Raw genomic sequence first — 20,390 nt, 5'->3', positions numbered from 1 at the left:
TCACTCTTCATCTTGCAAGACTATCAACAGCATTTTACACAGATCACTACTTTCTCCTTGAAATATTTTCTTTGCTTCCGGAACATCAAACTCTATTTCGCACTTGTCTTGCCATTCTGTTACATTTTTGGAATGTTATTCATCACCCAGCACCCTGGTACTTGGATTTTAACCCTCCTTTGATTCTACTTATATGTACACTATTTTTAGGTCATTTTGTTTTATGATTTAAATTTTCATATCTATGTTGAAAATTCTAGATTTGTATCACTAATCCAGACCTCACATAGGAACTCTGCCCACTAATTTTTTGACTCTACATTCCAAATATACACACAAGGGGCAACATCTAGACATTTCATTGCTACCATCTGGTGGAAGCCACCTTAACCACTGTTCTGGATTATTCCAATAGCCTCCCAAACTAATTCCCTGCTTTTACCCTTCAGCTTCCTCAGCCTCACTCTTTTTCTTTTTTTTTTTTTCTTTTGGTACCGGGGATCAAACTCTGGACCTTGTGCTTGTGAGGCAGGCAGCAGAACCACTGAACTAAATCCCTGGCCCCCTCAGACCCATTCTTAACCCAGGAACCAAGTCTACCGCTAAAATGTCAGACTTCCATTCAAACTTCCCAGTTGCTTTCCATCCTCCTCTAAAGTCAGGGGTTATTGCTACCCACAAGACCTAACACATTAAGTTCTGCAACATGGCTAACATCCTGCCTTCTCTACTGTGCTCCTTTTGTCTCTGCACACTAAGCCTGTCTTTCAGCTGGTCATGCTAAGCACACACTTTCTTCAAGAACTGCACAGACTGCTCTCCTTGTCTGGAACATGTTTTCTTCTCTTGGCTTTGCTCTCATATCTCACACAGGCCTTTGTTCAATGTCATCTTCTCAAAGAAGCCTTTGCTAACAACTTTAAAAAACTGTAACCCTCTGACAATTTTGACTTCCTTCATGATTTGAACAACAGCATCTAGTCTTTTGTATATATTTTATATATTAAAGATTTTTTTCCATTCTACTCCATCTCACTCCTAGTAGAAAATTCTGAAGAACCAAGATTTGTTTGTCCACTGCTTTTCCTTAACACCTACAGTAATCTATGAAACATATGAAATGCTGAATAAATATTTTTGAACTATACAAGAATGAATAAAAATTTGGAGGGAAAATACCTCATAAATGAATTTCCAAGTATGAGCCAACCAGAAATGTTTTGGTGACAGAATCCACAGTGTTCTAAAATGTACCATAAGTCAGACTTTAATGACATTCCCCCCCTCCCAACAGAGGTAAGTTGGTTTTACATGATTTTATTATATTTGAATAGCAAGATTTGTCCTACATATTGATTCCTGAGTTACAAAAATTTCAAAACATAAAAGACACTAATCTGGATAATAATATATTATCATTGGAGAATTCTCACTGAAGTCCTACATAATCAATGTGCCTCCTCTAAGCGCACAACTTAATAATAAGAAGAAAGATTTGTCAGAGAAAACAGAAGTAAAGAACGGAATGGTTTGCTTAAGGAGACTGTGATTGACAAAATAATATGAAAACATGAAACTAAAATCAGCAAAGTTCTCAGTTTTCTAATCCAAAGTTAATAATATTAAAAAAAGAAGGAAAGAAGGGTCAAGTTCAGGCTGTATGTTGTGGAATAAATTAATCAAAACTACATTATAAAATTCCATGTTTATATTTCATTATTAAAACAATGTAATTATAGGGTGAAAGTTTCATCATATTGACACACATACAAATATATAATTCCTCATGGAACTTAAATGAATAAAGTAATGAGATCTTTTTTTAGTTTGTTTTTTTTTGGTCCCGGGGATCGAACTTGGGTCCTTGTGCTTGTGCAGCAGGAGGCGATAATGAGGTCTTTTTAACTTTTAACTTCTATTTCCTTAGGAATTTTATGCTACAGTTAGATTAATGAATATGTCCTCTTTTTAAGATCTATGTTGTAAAGACATAAGTAATACATGACTAATCTGAGTAACAGCAGAGTCTGCCCTACAAGTTCTGAATGAGACATTGGTTACTAAACATTTATCATACATTTTTAAAGAAGTAATAAACATTTCAATCGCCAATCATTACCAGTTTTTACTTCAAATACAAAAGTCTGAAAGGTTTTATCAATTAACATGTAAGCCAGACTACAAGCAACATTAATGAAAATATGGAAATAAACTTGTCATTTTTAGATATGCTAACACAGCAACAGCATATGGTCCAAGAACCTTTCCAAGAATTTTACTCCACTTCTAATAAAGAATGTGATTGCTATACCAAGAACTATCAATCTTGACATATTTTATTTTTCAAATACTTTTCCAAAATAGCTACTCTTTGTAGATGTGTGAAAATAAGGGAAGTCCTAAAATATACATTCTATCAATTAAAAAGTATGATTGGGTTTAAACTTAGTGACTTTATGAATTTCCTCACATATTCTGACCATCTTGTCGAATGATTTTGATAATATTCTGTATAAAGGTTTTTGTTCTATACCTGGCTCTACTGTATACAATGAAAATGTAGAAGTAGAAAGTAAAACCAGATTCTTTACTGTAGGGCCCATCGACACCACATTTAACAACTCAAGGGACTCAACGACTCACATTTGGAGTAGAAGATAATGAGCAATGATATAAATGAAGAAATTATTAGCAATTGAATTCTCATTTAAAGTGTAAGTAGATATATAGATATAGTTAGAAGGAAAACAATGTTTTTGAGGGAATGGAGAAAATGTCACCATTGATGGAATGAGGTGAGCAGATGACTTAGGAAAATTAGAATAATTCTTATTATACAATGTGAAACATAAAAATTATATTATTTGAAAAACAATGTTAAAAAAGGGCACTCATAGGATGAAGGTGGTACTTAAACTAAGGCAATTAATAGCATTTTCTCTAAGGGCAAAGTAATTATTATTGCTTCTGCCACTTTAGCTTGGGTACCAGGTGGGAGGCATCTCACAGGTGTCAAGGACTTAGTGACTGATTCTATACTTTGGGACTGATTTTAAGACATTGCTGTATGGGGAGCATACTCACCAAACACGACATTGATCATTTCTTAAGTGACTTTTCATTAGATTTCTCTCTTCAAATTCAAAATAAAAGGTACCCACATGTCAAATATTTCAATAAAGCAATGAAATTATGGAGAAAGGTGTTATAGATGTTGGAGCATTAAGTTGGCAACATGGGAAAGCAGTAACCTTGAAACAGTATAGATGTAACTGACAAATAATGCACAAAGTGGAACAATGTAAATAAAATAGTGAACAAAGATGGCCTAATAGATTTTCTCCAATTTTATTTTCTTCATATAGAGTCACACAACTATAATAAACCATATTTTCTAAGGTTCCACTGATATCTTTCTAGCTAAATCTAAAGGTCTTTTCTCAGTTTTTCATATTTAAGCCTTTCCAAATTCTACAACTCTTGACCACATGCCTTGCAGAAATATGTAGACTATATCTTTAGCAGATAATATATAAAAAGCATATTCTAGAGTGCCTTTAAATCCAATGTAGGCTTATGTCTTTTTTCATATGTAACTGACAGTAACAGGGACTCCATGATATATATTAAACTTATTTCATGTACTGAGATAAACATTCATCAAAAATGATCATAGAGAGTTAAAGAAATAATCAGAATAACTAAAGATAAAGAATTATTTCACTGGAAATGTATAAAAATTAAGGTAATATTACTTTCTTATCAATAATTCCTTCAATGTAATTTACTATGTATGTGGCAAACAGCAATTCACATAATGTCCTGTTTAGTTTGTCAATTATTTCTCGAAAAGATATGTATGTTCTGTTCTTCAGTGATCATTATAAACTACATTGTAAACTACTATGTTATTTTATCTTTTCCATACCAACCATAAGGAAATATGGAATGAATGGGCTTTCATTATATAACTCAGCCTTTCAGCAAACATAGGCAACACTGTGTCACATTACCTCACATGGAAATAATTCATTTATCTATTTTTTCATGAAATATATATTATGCAAATATTTCACACTTGACTTTGGTAGGTGCCTGACTTTTGAAAGTAACTTTTAATAAAAGCATTTGTTTAAGAATATTCTCATACAATTTGATTCTAAGTGTGTTCACAGGGGAGCTCAACTGCTTTTTGTACTTCTGGCTAAGGTCAAGTATTTTAGACTGCAGTTCATTTGACCTGATGGGAGCTGACGAATATAGTTATATCAAATAAATAAAAAGAAATAAATATAAATATTGATAAAATTAACAGATGAATAATAATATCATAACAATATAAATACAATAATAGACCTGATAACTCTTCCTATCCTGATATTGGCAAATTATATTTCTGCTAACTTTGTCTATGACTATATGGATAACACACTATAAACAATGAAGAGTTATCTATAGAATGTGAGTTTTGTATATTCTAATCTGTAATCTGATATGAATTTATGCAAAATTGCATATTGTATTTCTTTGCTGAGTGGCTTATATTTTTATTATATGGAGTTTCCATATAGGAACTCAATTATAACTTTAATAAAATTGAAGATTTGTGCTATATTACAATGTATTTGTGCATGACAAAAATAAGTTTGTGTAAACATTAGTATTGCTTCTGTGTACATACTATAAATACATCTTAAATTCTGAAGATAAAAGCAAGATATTTCAGAAAAGGTCCTAAATTTCCAATGCAATATTAAAAATATTATATAGAATACTTTTTAATTTCACATTTTCAAATAAACTGGTACAATCAACAATTGATAAAGTGGTGATTTAAAGCAATTCAATTATGAATAGAGAAAGAGAAAAAGTTATTGTAATCCAGCATGGACAATGTATCTAAAAGTGTACCTTGATTTAGTATAATTGTATTATGTGTTTGTTATGTTTTTGGCCTATTAATGTGGTTGTTAACTGATATGTATAAAAATCAACTATATATGGACCCATAAACTAAATAAATAAATCTGATGTTGGCAACAAAGGGGGACAATGGAGGAGAAGGGAAAAAAAAAGGATTTAAGATGTGTTATACACATGTAACAGTTCCCTACAGTGAATGTAATCATTATGTAGTACAAATATACATTAATAAAAAATTTTAAAAAGGAAAATTTGGTTTCACATTCATCAAAATAATAGATTAATTTTATATTTATATAATTCCCTATTTTAAAAATTATCTAGCCTGTACATAAAAATTCTACATTTTGGAGCAGTATCAAATTACTAGAAAGGAAAAACTGACATATAATATTGGAAAAGTCCAGAGAAGTATGCTAAAATGTTATCATTTTTGCCATTCTGTATAGAAACCTACATTCTAGTGCCTTTTCTATGCATTATAAAAAGGATATTCTGAACCAGACCACAAATATCAAGGTTAAGAGTGTGATGCAAATCCATTTCATTCCTCAGTAGCTATGGATATATTTGCATATTTCACCCTTACATTTGATCCCAAACTAGAATAGAAGATAATGTGAACACATATTTCAAAATGTTAGGGTGTAAGTCACCGCATGTTTTGATTTCCATCCCCAGAATAGGACAACACAACTATGAAAATCAAGCACAGCAAAAGATAAATAAGATAGGGAATAGGAGAATAGGTTACTGTGCCTGTCTGATCTCACAGGTAATCTTACCTAGTCACTTTTGAGGCCTTATCACTTTGGGAAATTTCTTAACTTTTTGCATACTGAATAATAACATATTTCTCACAAAACTGTTGTAAGTTTGATTCCTAGGAAATTAACAATGTATTAACATGGAGGCCTGAATCCTTCAATATTTTCTACAAACCCTAGTCCTAAGTTTTCTGCCATTAAAAACATATGGGGATACCCAAGAAATATTGTAAAAATTCTCTCTACTTCTGTTTTTAGTATTAGAATGAAATGAAACTTTAACGTGAAACACAATCATCAACACGTGTGATATATTATATGTCTAGGGTTGTAATATAAGCTTTTTGCTTTGACCAAGAATGAGACATTAATTCTATTTAAAATTTTACAATTTCATTGGTATTTACATTATAACTCTAAATGATCTGTTAAAGTTCTGCACATCATTAGAGGCTGAAGACATTACTTTTTAGAGAAGTAAAATAATTACATTTTTTAAACCACATGTATTTTGTAATGGAGACCACCACAAAAGATACTGATAGAGAGGCACCAAAGATTGGAAGGACAGACCTACTGGACCTATGAGATAATATTTGGTGACATTACAATCATCATCCAGTTTTTAAAATATTCTAAATTTTTAATTCCATGCCTATTTATCTATAACAATTAAAATGGGGACTATAAAACTAAACTGCATGAATGCTTATAAAGTTATTTTCTTTCCAAAATGCTGTTGAATATTACTGAATACTGATGGATAACTATAAATTATTTTCCTCTATATTTGATGAAAATTTAAATAGAGATAGAAACTATTTTTTTCTGTTTAGCAATGAGACAAAGAACATTATAATTCAAAACATACACAATAAAGCTATCTTACTCATCTCTTCATAGTTTACAGAGATGATTGAATAAAGATCTGAATATATATATATATGTACATATATAATATGAGGCATATATAGGGCACCTTTCTTGCTTTAAACTAGAAAAGAGGCACAGATACTATGCTTGCTATGCAGTACAAATTGGAAGGTTTGGTTTTTTTTGGTATTGGGCACTGAACTCTGGTCCTTGCGCTTGCGAGGCAGGTGGTGGAGCCACTAAGCTAAATCTCTGGCCCACAAATTGGAAGTTTAATCATTAATTTATATATTGTGAAAGCCTATTGAAAGTAATATCTTAAAAGCAAAACAATAGTCTATATCACATATTCAGTACCAAAAGTATTAAGCCTTTCAACTATTATATTTAAGGGAAAAATAATCAGACATAATTACCATTTATCCAAAATAATGCACTAGACTATGAAGCTTGCTCAAGTGAATGTTCTTTATACTCTCTTCAGTGAGTTTAGCATCAGTAAATCAGGCCAAGCCAGGCATACATGAAAGTTTCAGATTCTATTCATATACCCTATGATACAACTGCTTAGATACCATGTGTACATCACTTTGAAAGCCTAGCAGGCGGGCAGTCAAATGTCCAGATGCTCAGTGCCTTTTCCCCCATATAAGAAGAGAAGGGAACAGTTCTATGCCAATACTCGGTCCACCCTACTGCCCAAGTATCCAAGTGTAACCCCGTGCTTTGAATGGCATCTTTCTTCCATTTTAACAATTTCACCAAAATTGTGAAGGTTATCTAGAATGATATGAATTTCAGTTTAGAAAACACTGCAAAAAGACAGAAAAACAACCATATATAAGCTATTCTCTTCTTTTTGTGTGTCATTTGTAAGAATGGGGATGGGAGTTGTTACCAAGAAGGCATAAAAAATATAAAAGAGTAATTAGAAAGGACTGATGGTGTTGTTCTACTGTATTATGTTTAAGAAACGTTCAGTATAGTGAGACTCTTCACAGAAAGGACCTTCAAAAACAGGGTAGTGTAATTCTGTTTTGTTTTCAAATCCACAATTCAAAGTCTCACTTTTCTCCCATGGGAGAGAGATCCTTGAGGATAAAGTTGCTCAATAATGTCAAAGATTACCAGTGATCAAAAGCAAGATTCCAGTGACCACACACCATTTCCAAACGGTCAGAATCATAAGATCTTTGAGTAAGTGAATGTATTTAAACAGTGATTGAACAAGATTGAAACAAAAGTCTTCGTTTTATGCCTTGGAATACAGATTAGAAATGGGATGTACATTTCTGTGAGTAGATCCTTGACCAATTCTACCCACAGAAAAAGCTACTTATACAAATACAAAATTAGTTTGCACACTGTGCTGCATTTCATTGAAGAAAAACAAATTGTGTTGAAGGGGGAAAAGTCTATTTTCAGAGATAGAGTCTTACCTACTTTAAAAACTTACTTAGATTTGTATAAGCATATGCAGTAGATAAATGAGAGATTTATCTTGTCGAGCACTGGCAGAAAAGAAAATATTCCAATATTTTTCATATTAAACAGTACAGTATCGCAGACAAGTGAGTTGTTATTCTCGTTACTGATCTCCGAAATGCAGCTCTCAAGCTAGATGTCCCTCAGAAAGAGTAAATATCATGAGACAGAAAGAGAAGCAGCATTTGGAGTGAAATATTCAAAGCCCTAAAAGAAAATAGCCTCCAACCCAGATTGATGTACCCTGCAAAACTATCTTTCAAAATGGATGGAGAAATAAGATACTTTCAGGACAAAGAGCACCATAGGAACTTCGTGAGTACCAAACCAGCACTCCAAAGAATTTTACACAATATCCTAGGAACAGACATTGAAGATCACAACCCCAGGAAGCAAAGCAGAATGAACCCATCTGGCATGACAAGAAATTAAATGGAAAGGGGGAGAACCCAACAAAAAGAAAAAGTCATGGCAATGACAAGTCAATACATTTCAGTTATAACTATCAATGTTAATGGTCTCAATTCACGAATCAAAAGAAATTGGCAGAATGGGTCAAGAAGCAAAATCCAACAATATGCTGCATACAAGAAACACACTTAATTCAAAAGGAAACTCATAGACTGAAAGTTAAAGGGTGGAAAACAATACTCCATGCGACAAGAACCCGAAAAAAAGCAGGAGTAGCTATCCTCTTTGGAGATCAAGTAGATTTCAAACCAACACTGATTAAGAGAGATGAACAAGGACACTACATCCTTGTAAAGGGAACAATCCAAGAGGAAGAGATGACAATCATAAATATCTATGCACCAAACACTAGTGCACCCAACTATATAAAACAAATACTAACGGACAAGAAAAGTCATGTATGCACTAATACAATTGTAGTGGGAGACCTCAACACCCCATTGTCACAAATAGATAGATCAACTAGACTAAAAATAAGTAATGAAATACTAGAACTCAATTGAACTCTTGAACAAATGAAATTAACAGATGTTTACAGAGTCTTCCACCCCACAAAATCAGAATACACATTCTTCTCAGCTGCACATGGGTCATTCTCAAAAATAGACCACATGCTCGCACATAGAACACGTTTAAGTAAGTGCAAAGGAATTGAAGTTATCCCCTGTATATTATCAGACCATAGTGCCATGAAATTGGAGATCCATAGCAAAAGAAACTCAAAATATTTCATAAACACGTGGAAATTGAACAACACACTTCTGAATAACCAATGGGTCACAGAGGAAATTAAAGAAGAAATCAGACAGTTCCTTCAATTAAATGACAATGACAGTACAACATATCAGAATCTATGGGACACAATGAAAGTAGTCTTACGAGGGAAATTCATAGCAGTGAATACGCATATTAGGAAAACAGAACGAGCCCAATTAAACAACCTGATGCTGAACCTCAAGCTTCTAGAAAAAGAAGAGCAGGACAAACCCAAAGCTCATACAAGGGGGAAATTATAAACATCAGAGGAGAAATCAATGCAATGAAGACTATGAGAACGATACAAAAAATCAATGAAGCCAAGAGTTGGTTCTTCGAAAGAATCAACAAAATTGACAAACCTTTAGCCAACCTTGTCAGAAAAAGGAAAGAAAAGGCCCAAATCCATGCAATTAGGAATGAAAAGGGTGAAATTACAACAGACTCAGCAGAAATCCAGAGGATCATCAATACCTACTTCCAGAACCTATACGCCAATTAGATGGACAACACAGAAGAAATGGGCAGATTCCTAGATACATATGAATTACCCAAGTTGAATGAAGAAGACCTAAAAATTCTGAACAACCCAATATCAACCAATGAAATTGAAAATGTAATTAAATACTTATCAACTAAGTAAAGCCCGTCCCTGATGGCTTCGCTGCTGAATTCTACAAGACATTTAGAGAGGAACTACTGCCACTACTGTTTAAACTCTTCAATGAAATTGAAAGGGAAACATTACTCCCAAATTCATTCCTGGAAGCAAGCATCACCTTGATCCCCAAAGCAAAGAAAGACCCAACTGAAAAAGAGAACTATAGGCCAATCTCACTAATGAACATAGATGCAAAAATCCTTAATAAGATACTGGCAAATAGAATGCAGAAGATCATCAAGAAGATCATCCACCCTGATCAAATGGGATTCATCCCAGGGATGCAGGGATGGTTCAGTATACGAAAATCAATCAATGTAATACACTATATCAATAGAGCCAAGGACAAAAACCATATGATTATCTCCACACATGCAGAAAAAGCATTTGACAAAATCCAACATGCATTTATGATAAAAACCCTACAAAAAATTGGAATAGATGGTCTCTACCTCAAACTGATAGAAGCCATCTATGAAAAACCAACAGCCAATATCATACTAAATGGTCAAAAACTGAAATCCTTCACACTAAAATCAGGAACAAGACAACGATGTCCACTATCACCACTCTTGTTCAATATAGTTCTGGAAACATTAGCCAGAGCAATTAGAAAATAGAAAGAAATAAAAGGAACAAAGATAGGAAATGAAGAAGTCAAATAGTCATTATTTGCAGATGACATGATACTCTATATAGAAGACCCCAAGAACTCCACCAAAAGTCTTCTAGACTTAATAACCAAATTCAGTCAAGTAGCTGGTTACAAGGTCAACACACAAAAATCAATAGCTTTCCTTTACACCAATGACAGATTCACTGAGAGAGAAATAGGGCAAATAATTCCTTTCACAATAGCATCCAAAAAACTGAAATACCTAGGAATCATCCTAACGAAAGAAATCAAAGACCTCTTCTCTGAAAACTATGGCACTCTGAAAAGAGAGATTGAAGATGATATCAGAAAATGGACAGACATTCCCTGCTCCTGGGGAGGAAGGATTAATGTAGTGAAAATGGCCATACTTCCAAAACTGCTATATAGATTTAATGCAGTTCCAATTGAGATCCCAGCAGCATACTTCATGGACCTTGAGAAAGCAATCCAAAAATTCATTTGGAACAAGAAGAGACCCAGAATAGCAAAAGCAATTCTAGGTAATAGAGACATGGCAGGGGGTATCACAATCCCCGACCTGCAACTCTATTACAAAGCTACTGTGATAAAAACAGCATGGTACTGGCAAAGAAACAGACTTGAAGACCAGTGGAACAGATTAGAAGATGCAGCAACAACGCCAGACACACTCAGCCATCTCATCTTCAATAAAGGAGCCAAACACCCTCACTGGAGGAAAGATAGCCTCTTTAATAAATGGTGCTGGGAAAATTGGGCTTCAACTTGCCAAAGATTAAAACTAGACCTATATCTCTCACCATGCACTAAACTAAAATTAAAATGGATTAAAGATCTAAATATTAAAATAGAAACTCTGAACCAGTTGGAACAGAGGTTAGGTAGAACCCTTAAAGACATTGGTGTAGGAAAAGATTTTATGAACAAAACCTCAGTTGCCCGTGAACCAGCACAAACAATCAACAAGTGGGATCTCTTCTTATTAAAAGGCTTCTGCACAGCAAGAGAAACCACCAACACTGTGAAGAGACAACCCACAATGTGGGAAAAAATCTTCATCTGCTCTTCCTCAGACAAAGCTCTACTATCTGGAATCTATAAAGAACTTCAAAAGATCAGACCTCCCAAATTTAAAGACCCAATCCAAAAATGGGCATCTGAAATGAACAGACATTTCTCAGACAAAGAAGTAGAAATAGCAAATAAATACATGAAAAAATGTTCAACATCACTGGTCATTCAAGAGATGCAAATGAAAACAATGCTGAGATTCCACCTTACTTGGGAAAGAATGGCTGCTATCATGAAATCAACCAATAACAAATGCTGGCAGGGCTGTGGGGAAAGAGGAACCCTGCTCCACTGCTGGTGGGAGTGTAGACTGGTGCAAGCACTGTGGAAATCAGTATGGAGATACCTCAAAGAACTAGGACTGGAAGTCCCATTTGACCCCGCTATTCCATTGCTGGGGATCTTCCCCAAAGAATTAAAAGAATCATACCACAGTGATATATGTGTGCCCATGTTCATAGCAGCGCAGTTTGTAATAGCTAAACTTGGAAACAGCCCAAATGCCCATCAACTGGAGACTGGATAAAGAAAATGTGGTTTTTTAAAATAAAATGTAGTAGTACTCAGCCATATAAAATGAGAAATTAGAGACATTTATAGCTAAGTGGATGCACATTGAGGCAATACTCTTAAGTGAAATAAATAGGACACACACGAATAAATATCAAATAGTTTCTCTGGTGTGAGAAAGTGAAACTGTAAATAAAGACTAAATGTATAATAGGTAATGTGAAATAGGAAGAAAAGGGGCAAAGGGGAAGGAAGTGGCAGGGCTAGGGGAAAGGATAGAAGGGAATGGGATTAATATGAGAAAATGGAAAAACAGGAACAAAATCTTTGTAAATAGGGAGGAATGGAGGGGTTGAAGGGAGGGCTGGGCAAGGGTGAAAAATAAGAACCAAGAGAGACTATGTAAAGGTGCAAATTTCCAATGATGAATGTCATTACATTGTATACCTAAAATGTACCAATGATTAGAATGAAGAATTGATAATGCAAAATAGGAAGAAAAGGTCCAAAGGGGTAGGGGTAGTGGGAGGAGTAGGGGAAAGGAAAGAAGGGAAAGGAAAAATGATGAGAAATGGAAAAAATGGAAATAAAGTCTTTGTAAATAGGGAAAGGTGGAGGGCGTGAAGGGAGGGCTAGGAATGGGGAAACAATGAGAACCAAGATGCATTATATAAAGGTACAATTCCCAATGAGAAATGTAATTGTGTTGTATACCTACAATGTACCAATAAAAGAATTTAATTTAAAAAAAAGAAAGAAAGAAAAAAGAAAGAGCAGCAGCATCCTGAAGACAAGGAAACAAATTCTCAGGGGAATGCCTGCTCTTTGTTCACTATTTATACGATTCATGTGACATGGAAATAATGGGTTTATAGCACAGCATGGTTTCTTCTGTGCACCTAGTTACTGCCAAAACACACAGAGAGAAAGGAAGAGAGAGATGAGGGTGGAGAGAAAAGGATGGAGGGAAGAGGAAAAAATGTAAGAAAGAAAGAGAAAGAAAGCTTGATTGAGAGAGAAGGGAAGGGAAATAACTAGTGAAACAGCATAAAAGCCAAGGGCAGGAAGCCTAACAAAATTGTTAGTGGCAACAAATTCCCACTAACAGCTCCTGGAAGCAGCAATGTAAAAGAGGGAGAACATTTTCTGAGGTGAAGGAAGATTTAAATCTGCTGCTGTCTCTTACATTATATAGAATTGGAACGCATCTGGATGATCACGTTCTTCTACTTCCTCTTTTTTTCTTGTGTTTTACATATCAAGCTTTCAAATGCTTTCTTTTTTTTTAACTTAATAGTTTGACATAATCTAAGCAAATCATTGTGTAAGTGTATATTCAATTACTGCTTTTCAAACAACAGAGGAAGAACTACTGGAAAAAATAGAAACCAATCCAATATTTTAAATGAGAGAAAAATTTTTAAGTGCCTAGTAAGCTTGTACAGAACTAGAAAAGGAAAGCTCATGATTCTTTCATATCTGAATCATCAAATTCCAGCTTTCTCTTAAAATCAGTATTTCAATGAAACACATTTCAATGTCAAATTGCAATAAATCATATTTCTCTTTTATCTAGTTTGACTATTAAGTGGGTTTAAATTACAAATAATATATATTTCCAAATATTTAAAGTTGTCTCAAAGTTGTTGACTCTTTTTGAATATTAAATAGTACTCAAAACCAACAGGTCATTTTCTTGTTTTAATGGAGACAAAGAATATCTCTTAAAAATCTAAATAGCAACAGATTGCTGACCTTTAGAATCTTTTCTTTGTTATTCAAATAAAATCATTATCTCCCAACTTTATAGTGTCTAACCCCCTAAATATACTATAACATAAATTAATAATTGAAGAGGCCTATAGTCTAAAAGACAGTAAATGAAGATACATATATATAAAATATATACATATATAATATATACATATATTGTATATGTAACTAAATTTTATATTAAATTAATGTTAAATTTTACATACATATATAACTCCACATGTAGTAACACCAGGAGTCAATATTTCATCACAAAACCTAGTTTTTAAACTTTACAGGGAAAAAATATGAGATAGATATTTGACATTATTTTGGAAAAAAGTACAGCATTATAAAAACCAATAATAAATACACATTTTTAATTATTGAGATAGTGTCTTAAGAATGCATTCCTTTTAGAAATTGATTAATTCTAAAACTTATTAATTTATAGAATTCCCTGAACTGTGATAGTTTAGGCCAGAAGTTGGTTTTTAGAAATGTCAACATTATTTGTTTAAAGGATATTCAAATATTTAATTTTTTATAATCCTTGTTATAGAGGGGGCTACATACTATGACAGTGACATCAACATGAATCATAAATATTAATCATTATTGTTTTGCTAATGTTTTTCAAGACTATTTTGCTACCAATAAATTTATAGCATATCTGTACAAAATTCCATTCCCATGTATGGACACCACCAACTTGCAACTGTAAAGATTTACTACTATATAAAATACTTTTATCTATTGCTTCATGTAATACTGGGATGCACTAATATGGCAAAAGAATTGCAGTACTTGCACAAGGTCAAAGAAGTGCTTATTTAACTTGATATTCAAATAATATGATTGTAACCCAGTGTACAAGTTGTCTGATATGCTGTTTAGGTCTATTTCTCTAGATACACTATTCCATTGAAACTTACTTTATTTTGATATAGGAAATAATCTGCTCATTTAAATATTTATTGACTATGCAAACATCCCTAGCAACACATATTTTTGGCATATCAATACATTGAAAAAAATCTTTATCTAATGAATAGATAAAGGAAAAGTACAGTAACACAAGCGGAAAGTTTCTGGCTATCAAATCATTCCTAAATACTAAGCTTGACCTTACTGATTCAAAATATGACAAGCAGTCTTTTTTCAGGTTCAATTCCTTTTTCTTTAAATATATTATATTTATTATATTCCAGTTCCAAATGGTGTTATAGGACATAACAATTACTGGAAAATATAAACTCTCATTATTCAGAGGTTCCACAAAGATTAACATAGGTACAGAAAGAAGTTAAAAATCTATAAAGTCTTCATTTGGCATACACTCCTAATTATTAAGGGAAGTATATGTTAAAGTGTGTTTATAAAGGAAACAATTCCTTTAAAAATGTATAAGAATTTATATTTATCCTCACACATCGCTTCTTGGCGTTTTGGCTAAGATCAAGTGTATGTTTATCCTCACAACATGATATATACATATTTGGGTGTGTGCATGTGTATGTATTTATACACCTGTGAATACACATATTTTACTATGAATTTACAAGTCAGTCATTTAATAATGAATATTTCTGGGCAATTTCAACTCTCATTTAACCTTTCACATAGCTTGTAAGCAATTATTAAAAACATATCTTGTAAAGTATCATTTAAATTAAATTGAACATATTCATTCTGGAAATATTATAGGTAGTGAAATATTCTTGTATATTCTTGCAATTGAACCACTATAAAAATGAGTATTCACTTCAACATGATACAGGAAGCTAATACTTGAATAAAAAATGCCATGTGATTTTTAAAAGATATATTAAATATTTTAGAAATCTGTACTTACACATTACATTAAATTACTTTTAATTTAAAAAAATGAAAGGGTCAGGTTAAAGTTGTATTAAAAAATAAAGTTAGATTTTAGCTGAGTGAAGTTGTTTGATGTTGGAATACTTATAAATGTAATCGTAATCTATAGCCCTCTGGAGGAGAAAAAAGCAGGAGTTTGTGAGAAAGGTCAGAGCTAGGGGTAGAGATATATGGAGTATCTGTATGGAAGTAATGGGGTCATAAAATCCCCATCCTTTTCCCCAGTATCAACAGTTCAAATTCTCTAAACTGCTTTCCTATGTAAGTATTATAACCTATTTGATCTACTAATGATTGGATTGTCTTCTTTTCTCCAAATCAGAAAATCCATTGCTGAAAATAATACCAGATATTTAGATCACTTTCAAGCAGTCAATTTATTCTATTTCAATTTGATTTCCAAGAAACTCTCAATGTTTTCTGAAATGTCCTGAGTAAAGAAGCATAACACTACATATACTGTACTCATAATTTTCAAATAAAAAAACCCACCTGAACATTTTTTGCACTAGAGCATAAAATAAAACTATAACAAAAAGGCAAATTACACATTTCAGAATTATTATATGGATATGTGCACTATATTGGTAAGATGACTGATTGGCCTTTGGTATTAATCAGTGTGGGAAATTAGGGAATTAAAATGATCAAAATCCAGATACTGAAAGTGAGGGATCTGTTAATTTAGAATAAAGTTGTAGAAAACAGAGTGTCTGACTGAATGTAAAGTAGATAATTTAAAGTGATTCTAATTTTGATTTACACATCTTCAACTTAAATATTCACTGTAATCCATACAAAATTTAAATTCTCACCTAAAAATAGACATGTTGCAGTTCAGAGCATAATTATGACAAACATATCAGCAAATTGATACAGATGTTGGACACATTTAATAACAGCATACATCACCTATATACAAAATGACATGCAGATTGGCTACACCAACAAAGGACTGGGGAGCTAGTTTTACTATATTTTTCATGATTACAATAATGTATAAATGTCTATGATTATGGAAGTATATCTGTGATATTAAATACATTTTATTCACAATATGTAAAAGAAAAGATTCTAAGACACATTTCCAGGATCTGGAAGGCCCCAGGTCTCTTTCAGGGCCTGCTTGGTGAAAAAGACCCAAGACCCATTCAAGCGCACATAATTCAAGAGGTCTGCCTGCCAGCAATAAAGGCCGAAATTGGATACTTGGTGAGATTAATTACCTAGATAGAGGTTGATAATGCAAGTCAAATCGGAATGTAATTAAAGTGCACCTTCCATGAAAATTATTCATTGCTGATGGATCAGGTGACAGATAAATCAAAAGGCATTTTTTACAAGCCGACAGGTTAACTTGAAGCAGGTCTTTCCTCTTTTTAAAACTCTGTAATTGCAGGTGTGGAATTCACTCCTGCTGTCCTGTCCTCATCAAGATACCGTAAGACAAAAAGGTAGATTGTAATGTAACCTATTAGAAACAGAAACCAATAGAAAAACCATTAGGATCATAGTTACAAACAAAAGGTCAGCTAGACTGGAACCAGTTTGCTGGTAGCTTTCAGGAGAGAGTATCTTTCTTTGCTCATAGTATAATGGGGATTGCAACCATAAAAAGAGGCAAGTGATGAATTAATAAGTTGACTAGTCCCCAGGGTGCAATTCTTACAGATGAAAGGCATGCTGTGGTAATCAAACAGAGTTATAAATTAGATAAATCGAATGGCACAAGAAGTATTTTACATCAACATTATTAAATAAAGTCTTCCTGGATGTGCCGTTAATTCTTTACTGTCAATACATTTATTTACTGTCTAAGAACAATAAAGAAACCTGTTTTATAACAATGGTAGGGTAATTTTAGCAACCCAGAGGGATACTAAATCTAATTTCTATGTTGAGTTCTCTTATATATGTTTATTATACATCTAAGAACAGACAGATAAAACAAAATATCCAATTAAATGATAGTTATTTGAAAATATGGCTTCACATGCTACTCATATTCCTGCTCCAAATAATGAATGGATCTTGGTTTTACTGACTTACATAAAGAACATACATAATAGTTTTCTTGTCTGCAAGAATCAACTTATTGTTAAACAAGAAATCTGTCCAATCTAACAGATGGTATAAAAAATTTATAATGAAGACTACTGTCATAAAAAGTAACTTTAGAATAAAAGGTGAAAATTATTCTTTGGGATACTGGGTAACACTGATTCACTATTATATATCCTTAAACAATTGAATGATTTTTCATAAAAATAAAACATTTTAATTTAAAATTTGAAAAGAATAAATTTGAAAATTATTTTCAACAATCCACCTATCCCAGTATCTCCTAAATTTTTTTCAAATTTAAAAAAGAAAACAAGTGTTAAAAACTTACTTTGTACTGTCACCTATTAGCAATTAAAGGGCTAATTATAAATAGCTTAGTTTTAAAAGAATATTTCTAAAACTGTTTTTTTAAAAAACGGTACTAAGTTGCTTCTACATGGTGAAAACTCCAGATGTGAAAAAAACAATTACAAGGCAAACATACAATACAGATTGCAGACATGCACATTTGATACACAGGGTTTGTGTTTGAGGTGCTGTAAGAAAATGCATAAAAATACATCTGTCAGTGAATTACCTGTTTATAGTTCTCCACTCCTAAAGTTATGTATTAAAATTGAAAATAGACATTGCAAACACCTAATGGATTTTGTCAAGAGACACTGCTCTTCACATTCCCAGTAGGTTCCAGTTAGTAACTTAATCCCAATCAACCTATAAAGTCAACTGCTTATGATTTGTCAGATTAGTTGTTGCTTGTTCAGGAAAATGGCCTGAAAAGAGAGTCACTCGGATACTATAATTAAAATCCACTTGTGCATTTCATTATTGCAGAAATAATGAAACATGAAAGTAGTAGTGTAAAGGCCGTAAGTTAGCATCTTTTCAAACATAATACCAACATCTAATGCAGCAGGTGCACCAGAAGTGACTTACAAATATTAATATGGTTTGTTAAAATAGCATCACAGATTTCTGTTGCTTATGTAACTTTTAAAGATAAAATAAATGTTACTAAAATAGAAGATGAAGGTTTATCAGTATTAACAAATACTGATAAAAGCAAGAATAAAATTTTAAAACTTATAGGTGAGACTCCCTTTGTGCTTATGTGTGTGTGAGTGTGTGCATACATTGGTGTTTCTGTGGCTTAAACCCAGTGCCTCATGCATGCTATGAAAGAGTTCTAAAATGCTTCTCCTTTTTCTTTTTAAATATATTCATATATAATATTGGATATAATTTAAAATATTTGAGTGAATTAAGGAAAACTCAAGAAAACAAAACATACTATGAAATATAACTCTAACCTATATGTATACGTGTGTTCATATGTCGTTATATACATAGTAACAGACATATTCTTTCAGTGACGTGTTGATCATATATCATTTAATATTAAGAACAGTAATTAGCATATTACAGGAGAATTGGTTATAAGTGCATAATTTATAGAATTCGTATATTTTTGTTATGACCTCTATTTCTGAGATTATCAGGTTCTCACAATGAAATTTATGTGAGACTAAATTTGGGTTCTCGATGATGTCAAGCATTTAAGAAAATAGAATGAAATGTTAAAACAAGGAGAAAACAAGGTTATCATGACGTATTAGAAAAGAACAAAGACAGTAATTTTTTTGAAACAAAACTGAGACTCATTCTCTGTCTTGGAGTCTTTACCACTTTGATAAATGCTGTATGAAATCAGCATTTGAAGTAATATACTACAATTCAGTTAAGTCAACATTGAGTGCTATACCACATATACCATAGTACTAGGCTTTGTTTTTAAGGAGGAAAATATGATTATATGAGTTTCCAACTCAACTTCTGTTTCAAAACTGTTCCTAATGGCTCCACATTTTCAAATCCAATGGACTTTTTCTACCTTTAATCTAATGACCTCCTGTGCCATTTAGTTCTATGATTAACTGACTCTCAGAAAATATCCCTTCCTTTGGATATTGCAAATTTGGTCTTCATTATGTGCTTTTGGTATTCTGCTAGCTCCCAACAGTTGGTATTCTTAAACTTTTCTGTCAAGTAAATACTATTATTAATGTCTATATGTATGTTTATACATTAAACACAATAGATCAAATATGGTATTGCCTGATATCCATAGAGTTAAGGGTGTTTTCTTTAAGAGTATTAATATTTGTATAATACAATAGTGATATGGGTCAAGAAGTATATTTGTTTTTATTATGACATATAATTGACATTTGAAATGTGATGCTAAGAGAGACAATGTCTGTATCTTTCCATATACTGAAGTTAATGACCAAATATTAAAAAAGGGAGTCGCTAATTATCTGATGTCCACATGCTATGGATAATTAAGAACTATGTATTTTAAAGCAATGCTAATTGGTCTTCACAAATCTTCTGTAGTCCTTGTGTCTTAAGCAAGGCAGGCAGTTACAGCTCTGAATGTATATCTCTGCCACGTACATTGTCACAGAACATTTATCATCTGCTCTGCCTTGTCTCCAACTAATTTTGTTGGATTGTAGCAACTGTGTCTTTCTTTGTG

At 32.7% G+C, this 20,390-nt stretch overlaps 1 protein-coding gene and 1 pseudogene across 7 annotated transcripts in view; one reads left to right on the top strand and one right to left on the bottom strand.

Moving 5' to 3' along the window:
* Positions 1-20,390, bottom strand: part of Epha7 (EPH receptor A7) — a 187,669-nt gene that overhangs the window by 87,472 nt on the left and 79,807 nt on the right. The gene's annotated exons all lie outside the window — the stretch shown is intronic.
* LOC147824970 (U2 spliceosomal RNA) lies at positions 15,339-15,496 on the top strand (annotated as a pseudogene).

The sequence above is a fragment of the Heterocephalus glaber genome, unplaced genomic scaffold, assembly GCF_053883595.1.
Source record: "Heterocephalus glaber isolate CG9 unplaced genomic scaffold, H.glaber_assembly_v1.0 deba00001523, whole genome shotgun sequence".
Classification (NCBI taxonomy): Eukaryota; Metazoa; Chordata; class Mammalia; order Rodentia; family Bathyergidae; genus Heterocephalus; species Heterocephalus glaber.
Note: the sequence above shows the minus strand (reverse complement) of the source record. Positions and strands in the feature narration are given on the sequence as shown.